Source organism: Dermochelys coriacea, chromosome 1, assembly GCF_009764565.3.
Source record: "Dermochelys coriacea isolate rDerCor1 chromosome 1, rDerCor1.pri.v4, whole genome shotgun sequence".
Lineage (NCBI taxonomy): Eukaryota > Metazoa > Chordata > Testudines > Dermochelyidae > Dermochelys > Dermochelys coriacea.
The window spans coordinates 343,295,047-343,303,410 of record NC_050068.2 but is presented as its reverse complement, the minus strand read 5'-3'; positions in this window follow the sequence as shown (position 1 = coordinate 343,303,410).

The following is an 8,364-nucleotide window of genomic DNA, read 5'->3' as shown; positions in this document are numbered from 1 at the left end:
TAGTTTAGTTAATAAGAATTGGCTGTAAGTGTGTACTTGGGTAAGATCTGAAATATTCATTAACCTGGGAGATAAATGTCCAATCCTTTGGGATTGGTAGAACTTTCATATTTGACTTGACTGTCTGGGAGGGAGCCCAAAGGCTGGTTTGTGTTTAAGGAAACTATATTTTGGCTTCTGTATAACCAGTAAGGTATTGTAGAAGCTGTTCTGTGGCTAGCTTGGTGGATCTAAATGTTGGAATAACCAGCTTTGGGGATTGTCTTCCCCATTCTTTGCAGTTTGCCCTAATTGAGTAACCTAAGCATGCCCCCCCAAACCCCTCTTACAGAGGTATCTTTCTATCTTTGGTCCTTCTGAAAGCAAGACATGACACCAATTCCCCAGAATAAGTAAAGTGGTTGGTGAAGGTGGTGTTAAGACAATGGTGTGTTTATTCATGTGATTAAATTCAATTATGCAATAATAATGGGCCCAATAATGATAACAGAAAGTTGTATAGGGGAGAACCCTATTGGCATTAAATTATATTCCTGGTGTGTAGGTCACCGATTGTCAAGTGGTGTACACTAATGTAACGCTATTGAGTCAACAGAGTTGTACTGACTTACATCAGCTGAGAATCTGGCCCTACAGCATTCCTTAGTTTAATAGGTATCTGAAGCAGTTTTAGATCTCAAATTTAGATTTAATTAAATAAAATCCCTTGGCTCCCGCTCAATGAAACACCATCAAAAACCCAAACCCTTGGCTTCCACATCAAATTCCTTTTACGCAGATGAGTTTTGAAGCATGGTCTGAACTGAAACAATAATTTCCTAAGTCAAAAGTTCCTTGTGGGAAAGCCCTGCTAACTCTTCTTGAATCCAGCTTGAGTCCTTCCACTGACTGCAACCAGAGCAGGCTGGCTTGAGGAAGGAAGTGACTTCTCGGAGGCAGGTTCCAAACCATTTACAATAAGTCAAAGCCAACACCTTCAAAAATCCACCCCATAACTTTGCAGACAGGGGTGGGGGAATGGCTATATCATCCAAAGTAAGCTAGGGTTATGAGCTCAAGAATTCTGTGAAATTTGAGGAAAACATCACTCATTGGGCTTGTGGATCCCTGAATGGCAATGCACTCCTTCAAGCCAGACTGAGAGAAGGGCAAAGGAGGAAATACACAACATCAAAAGGGACAAGTTAGATTTCAGGCCCAAACACTCATATGTGCCCTGTAGGCGGTGATCCTCCAGTTGAGAATGTGGGTGGAATCCTGTGCCTACACAGTGCCCTATTGAGGGGGATTGATTTCAATGGAAGTCAGGAGCCTAAATACTTCTGAGTATCTGGGCCTAAAACCCTGATTTTCAGTGATGTTGAGCACCAGAGCCCCCTTTGGGGCTCAACTGGTGTTGTGGGTGCTCACCCCTTGTGAGAATCAGGGCCTGGAGGCCTGACTGTTGAATCCAAAATGTGTTTGCCCTTCTAGGTATTAAACCTAGTTATCTCCACCTTGGCACCTAAAATTAGTGTAAACTTTTGAAAATATGGGCCTCAAAATGCAGTTGTAATAATCTCAGGGTTAGGGCCCTGAAGGGGCCGAGCATTCAAACACATGCTTATGTTCCCCTGAAGTCATGCAGGTGCCTAAGTCCTTTTTATTCCAATGGGTCATAGTAGCAGAGTTGAAAAAATAATTCTGCTTCTAAATCCACTGTGCTAAATCCTGCCCTGATTAGTCCCCAGTGGAAACTTACTGAAGTCGATGCAGTGAGGATACAGGACATAAGTCACTGCAGAATTTAGCCCGTGATGTCGCCTTTAGACAGACCAGTTGACACATCTCTGCTTATTTCCTGCCAGAGTTGCAAATCAGGAATTAAATCCTTTAATCCAATACACAGGACCTGATCCTGAGATGTGCTAAGCATCAGCAGTGCCCACTGAACCCAGCGGAATCTGAAGGCACATAGGATCTGCCAGGACGTTGCTCAGCGTCTCGCAGATTGAGTGAGAGAAACAAAGGTGTGGCAGATGAAGGCAGAAATGGAGATAGACAGATTCCGCAGCCTTTAACAAGAGAAATGTCCATTAATGATCTTTAATTTGGGGCCCCGATCCTGCTCCCATTGACTCCCCATGGCAGTAGGCTTGGTCCCACAGCATGAAATTTACCCTGGTGCAGATGATTAGCACAAGGCCTAGATGCTATTTAAATCCCATTTAAGGGATTTGAAGTAGGACTGAGAGAGCGGCTGGTCCAATGGTTAGGGCACATATGTGCCCTGGGTTCAATTCCTGCCACAGGCTTCCCCGATGACCTAGGACAAGCTGATCAGTCTTTCTGTTTCAGAGTAGCAGCCGTGTTAGTCTGTATTCGCAAAAAGAAAAGGAGTACTTGTGGCACCTTAGAGACTAACAAATTTATTAGAGCATAAGCTTTCGTGAGCTACAGCTCACTTCATCGGATGCATTTTCAATTTTCAAATGCATCCGATGAAGTGAGCTGTAGCTCACGAAAGCTTATGCTCTAATAAATTTGTTAGTCTCTAAGGTGCCACAAGTACTCCTTTTCTTTTTGCAGTCTTTCTGTGCGTCAATTTCATCTCAGTACCTTGGACAGGGTGAATTTAACCCATAGCAACTATCCATCCCAATTATGCTACTTCAGAATTGTCCTCTTGCACATGCACATGGATTTGAATATGGTAATGCCTCTCGGTTGCTACACTGCTGTATATTGCAAGTCTGTTTCAGAGAAAACCCAGACCCACGCACTGAAATGCTAATACTCAGCTGAAGTGCAGCTTGGCTGAATTGTGAACTGTGTTGGCCGGTTGGTTTTTATTGGCCGTTTTCTTGTTGTATTCATGATGGACTTCAAAGAACTAAGGGTCAGAGTCTGAAAGAACAAAGGGCCACAGTCTTCTTCAAAAGTGCTTTGAAATCAGGCATAAGTGGCCCAAGTGCCAGGCGGTCCAAGGCAATTTTTGCTTATTGCAATCCAACACCTGGAGGATTCTAGACCTGTGAAATAAAGTTGAATTACAGGTTTTTACTGTTACAATGTTTGTGTGTGTGTGTGTATGAGAAGATAGAGATGAAATCCCAAACCTTGTGGAACCCTGCCATCTGGAATATGAAAGTACCAATGTTGTATCAACTGAGGTTCAATTTAGACTCTGATCCAAAGAAAGCTGTGTTGGGCACATCAGCTTCCAAAAAGCCATAAATCTTGAAGGCTTCTCTCCATTATTCCAGTGCTGATGGAAAAAGATTCTGTAACTGCCAGGTCTGCCTTCTGCCGGCTTATATATTCATAACAAATGGTATAATCAGTGCAGAAGAAACAGTTTGATCTCAGTTCAGAAACAGAGACACAGACATGCTACATGTTTTGCCATTTATGTTGTTCTGGGTGCACTTGATTCAGAAAGAAAAGGACTTGGGCATAAGATTTGGGTGCACGTGTAACCCACACACCTCCTGGGTGTGGTATTCTGTCCCATCTAGTGGCACCGAGACCACTTAGAGAGAGAGCTAAAATGAGTCTGCTCTACAACCTTAGCTAATAGCCAGCTGGCTTCTCGCTCATGCAGTAGAGGCTCATGCACTAAGCTCCAGAGGTCCCCGGTTCAATCCTGCTCGCTGATAACCAGGGTCTGTCGGCATTACACATGCACAGTGCACATGGATATGACAAACCATCACTAGTTTGGCCCAGAAAAGGAGGAATCAGATGCATGCAGATTCAGTGCAATGGAAGGCATGATCCAAAGTCAATGGAAGTCTTTCCATTGATTTCAATAAATTTTGGATTGGGTCCTTGTTTTTTATTCTTAATCTCCTGGCAGCAGTGGCAGCCAAATCTTTTACTGTGTTTCCAAAGAATCAGATACAATGTCAGGGATCAGACATCTGTATTTGGCATCTACCTCTGTCCTCCCCAATCATTTCCCCCCTTTGTTCTACAAAATGATCTGAAATAACTGACCAAGAAAGGCGATATGTGATTTGAGATAAACTGATTTGAGATAAACTGGAATGAGTGGCCCCATTGAAGTCAATGGGAGTTGCCATGCATATTCCAAGGCAAAATTTGCCCTCCAAGTTAAATGGACATAGAAGAGCTTTTAAATTCCACTGTTTTCAACTTGGACTCAGCAATGCCAGAATCTGTGCGTACTCATATACATGAATAGACATTGCACCACTAGGGAAGGGCCTGGTTTGGAGGACAAATCTCTAGGACCGAATCTTGCTCCCACTGTAATCAATGGCAGACCTCCCCTGGACTTCAATGTGGTTAGGATATCACCCTAGATTGACAGGAGATCTTGGTCAATTCTGCTGAAAAAAGTAGCGGTGGCCTTTTGGTCTATTACAAGCTGCACCGGAAATGTTTCCGTGGACATTCATTTGAGTGACTCATTATGCGTGGATACTGATGGCAATATGTGCTTGCCCAAAGGTTTGTGCTGAAAGTGTTCACGCAGCCATCTTGAAATGTGTTTGAGCCAATCAGGAGAAGAGGGCACTGGAGTATGACTCAGGAGACCTGCAGTCTGGTCCTACTTCTGCCACTGACTCACTGAGTGACCTAAGGCAGGCCACTTTGCTGCTCTGTGCCTCAGTTTCCACATCTTAAAAATGGGGCTAATAATCCTGCCCTGCTTTGTAAAGCCCTTTGAGATCACTCATTAAGAGCACTCTATAAGAACTAGATAATAGTACTACTATTTATTATGCACCTATCTCATAGGATGCTGTGAGGGTTCATTGAAGCTTGTATGCGTGAAGTATTAAGGGTTGTTATTACCACTACATTTTATAATGAAATGCTTACTAGACATGGGGTCTAGACTGAGATCGGAATTTCCCTATAATTCCAAGGTATTTGAGCCTGTCTCTAATATTTACATAAAATGTGTGTGTGTGTTTAACTATTTATTTGTATTATAGCTAGAGGCTGGCAATGTTTTTGGACTAATAGTTTATTAGACCAAAAATGCCATTTTGGTTGACCTGAAACTATTCACAAATTTGACACAAATAGTTTTGGCTATGGCTGACAATTAATCGCAATTAGTGTATGCTACTGATGCAAAACAAATTAACTGGGTTAAAAAATAGTTGTGATTAATCACAATTTTAATTGCACTGTTGAAAAATACTGGAATACCATTTTAAATGTATTATACATATTTTTAGATGTTTTTCTACATTTTCAAATATATTGATTTCAGTTACAACATAGAAATACCAAGTGTACAGAGCTTGGTATTATTATTTTTTTTGAGTACAAATATTTGCACTGTAAAAAAGAAACAAAAGAAAAAATATTTTTCAGTTTACCTCATACAAGTCCACCCAGTCCTACTTCTTGTTCAGCCAATCGCTAAGACAAACAAGTTTGTTTACATTTACAGGAGACAATGTTGCCCGCCTCTTGTTTACAAAGTCACCTGAAAGTGAGAAGAGGCATTCATATGGCACTGTTGTAGCCAGCATTGTGAGTTATTAATGTGCTAAACATTCATATGCCCCTTCATGCTTTGACTTGTAGGCTCTAAAGTTTTACATTGTTTCTTTTTTTGAGTGCACTTATGTAAAAAAAAATTCTACATTTGTAAATTGCACTTTCACGATAAAGAGATTATGTAACCCACCCACTCCTGGGTGTGGTGTTCTGTCTCATCTAGTGGCAATGAGACCATTTAGAGAGAGATTAATGAGTCTGCTCTACACCTTTAGCTAGCAGCCATATGGCTTTTAGCTCATGCAGTAGAGGCTCTTGCATTTAACTCCAGAGATCCCAGGTTCGATCCCATAGCTGCAGCTATGTTGCTGTTGCACCATAGTGTAGACACTCCCTACATCAGTAGAAGGTAATGTAGGTAATTCCATTGATGTAGGTAACCCACCTCCCTGAGCAGTGGCAGCCAGGTCGACATAAGAATTCCTCTGTTGACCTAGCTGTGTCCACACTGGAGGTTAGGTCGGTTTAACTATGATGCTTAGGGGAGTGCATTTTTCACACCCCCTGAGCGACATAACTAAGTTGATCTAAATGCTAAGTGCAAACCAGGGATGGGCTGCCAGTCCTGCAGCACTCAGGTCTAGCCTGGGCGACTCCTCTTGACACTTTAGCATGTGAGTCATTTTTCACTTACGCTCTAACTTGCAACCTACGCACCTGCTTTTCAGTGGGAAATGGGATGGTTTCTAGCTGATAGAGGGCAACAGTGGTTTCATTTAGGGCCAAAGTCCTAAACTTCCCACAGAAATGTTCCTAACAGTTAAAACACCTACCCAAGGGCTTTGTCTACAGAACTCACTATAGACAACAGCGGGATAGCAGAAACATCAAAAACCTATACAGATATTTCCTTTAAGTTACCATCCACCAGCAGAAGCTTATTTCTTGCATGAGTCATTAGGGCCTGATTCTGCCAACACTCACTCATCTAAATAATTTTGTCCATGTGAGGAGTCCCAATGGGTTCAACCTATGGAACTCTGCCAGAGCATGCTGTGAAGTCCAAGACTATAACACGGTTCAAAAAAGAACTAGATACGTTTATGGAGAATAGTCCATCAATGGCTATTAGCCAGGATGTGCAGGGATGGTGTCCCTAGCCTCTGTTTGCCAGAAGCTGGGAATGGGCGACAGGGGATGGATCACTTGATGATAACCTGTTCTGTTCATTCCCTCTGGGGCACCTGGCATTGGCCATTGTCGGAAGACAGGATACTGGGCTAGATGGACCTTTGGTCTGACCCAGCATGGCCGCTCTTTTACACTCATGGTTACCATGCTGCAGCATCTAGATGCAGTGTTCACTGGGACAAGACCCACTTTCATCAAAGCAGCTCAGTTCTAGCAAAAGCAATTTTATTGATCGTGTCAGTTAGGGAACAGTTGGAAAGTTCCACTGCATGCGATACACCTCTGACAGACAAGAAGCCGCAAATGGTAAAAGAGAAATCACAGCCCACAAGCCTGAGAGTTTTATAAATTCTTAGGACAGTACATAATATAATATTCTGCTACCAAAGCAAGAGAAGGAGGTGCAGTGTGATGGACTTCTCTGAGTGGGATTTCTATTTCAGAGGGATACAATAAATAGAAGAAAGAGACAGTCTCAGAGTAAACTGTCAGAGGCTATTTTGTTTGAACATGGTTAACACTACAGATAGCAGGAGGAGAAGCGCCTCTCTCCTTAGTCCAAACATTGGCTGCTTAGCTTCACTTTATATGTTTATCTAGGCTTTTATTTTAGGATTTTGTACAGCTACCTCTGACTGTGGTTAACTGAGCACCCAACAGTAATAACAACTCACAGGATCTCAGAATGCTTCCCGAGCTACATATGCAGAACTCCATAGTCTGAAATGCAGCCACCTCATGGTGGAAAGCAGCAACCAGCCACTACAGACATGAAAGGAAATGTGGGTGAAGTGATGGAACAACACACACAAACACATACCCATAGTATTCCTACCGAAATAACTCAGGGGACCTTTCATGGTCATGAAGACAACACAGAACTTCAATTTTTGAAGCCTCCCAAATATCAATGAAAGAGAAGAAATTCCTAGCGACCTAGACAGGTTAGAAGCATGACCAGAAACTAAAAAAAGAGATTATACTTGGGCAAATGCTGCTAATAGAGGGATGGAAGGGAGGGAAATAATCCATGCAGACATTCAATGAGAGGAAAAATTCTGGGAAGCAATACTGATGAAGGAGATTTAGGGTGATGTAGGCCAGTAAACTAGAGCAACTCAGGCCTGGTCCGAAGACTCCAGCTGAAGCCAATGGCAAGACTCCCAATTACTTCAATGGGTTTTGGATCAGGTCCTGTGACAGTAAAAGAGGTCAATGCAATTCTGGGCTGACTATACAGAAACATCACATCCCAGAGCAAGGATTTCATAGTCCCTCTCCCAGGCTCTGGTGTGAATACACCTGAAATAATGCAATGGGCACCTCACTATCAAAAAGATCTTGACAAATGGGAAGGCGTTCAGTAAAGAGCAACAGAAAGGAGCAGGGGGTGGAGGGGTGGATTTAGAAGGGCTATATATGGATTGCAATGGGCTATATATGGGCTATATATGTCTAACTTGTGTAAGAGGCAAATAAGGTAGGGAACATAAGTGTATACAAATATGGCAAGGGTGTAAACACCAAGGAGGGAGAGTGGTTATTTATGGTGGGCATATGGGGATATAATTAGGAATAATGCGGGGACTTACATAATGTATGTTCTATTAGGCTGCAAAATAGTTTCCTAAAGGAAGCGGAGGAAACTCCATGTGATGGGGTCTTCAGGCCTCACATTGAACCAGGGTTGGGAGTAGAGCAACTGGGCTA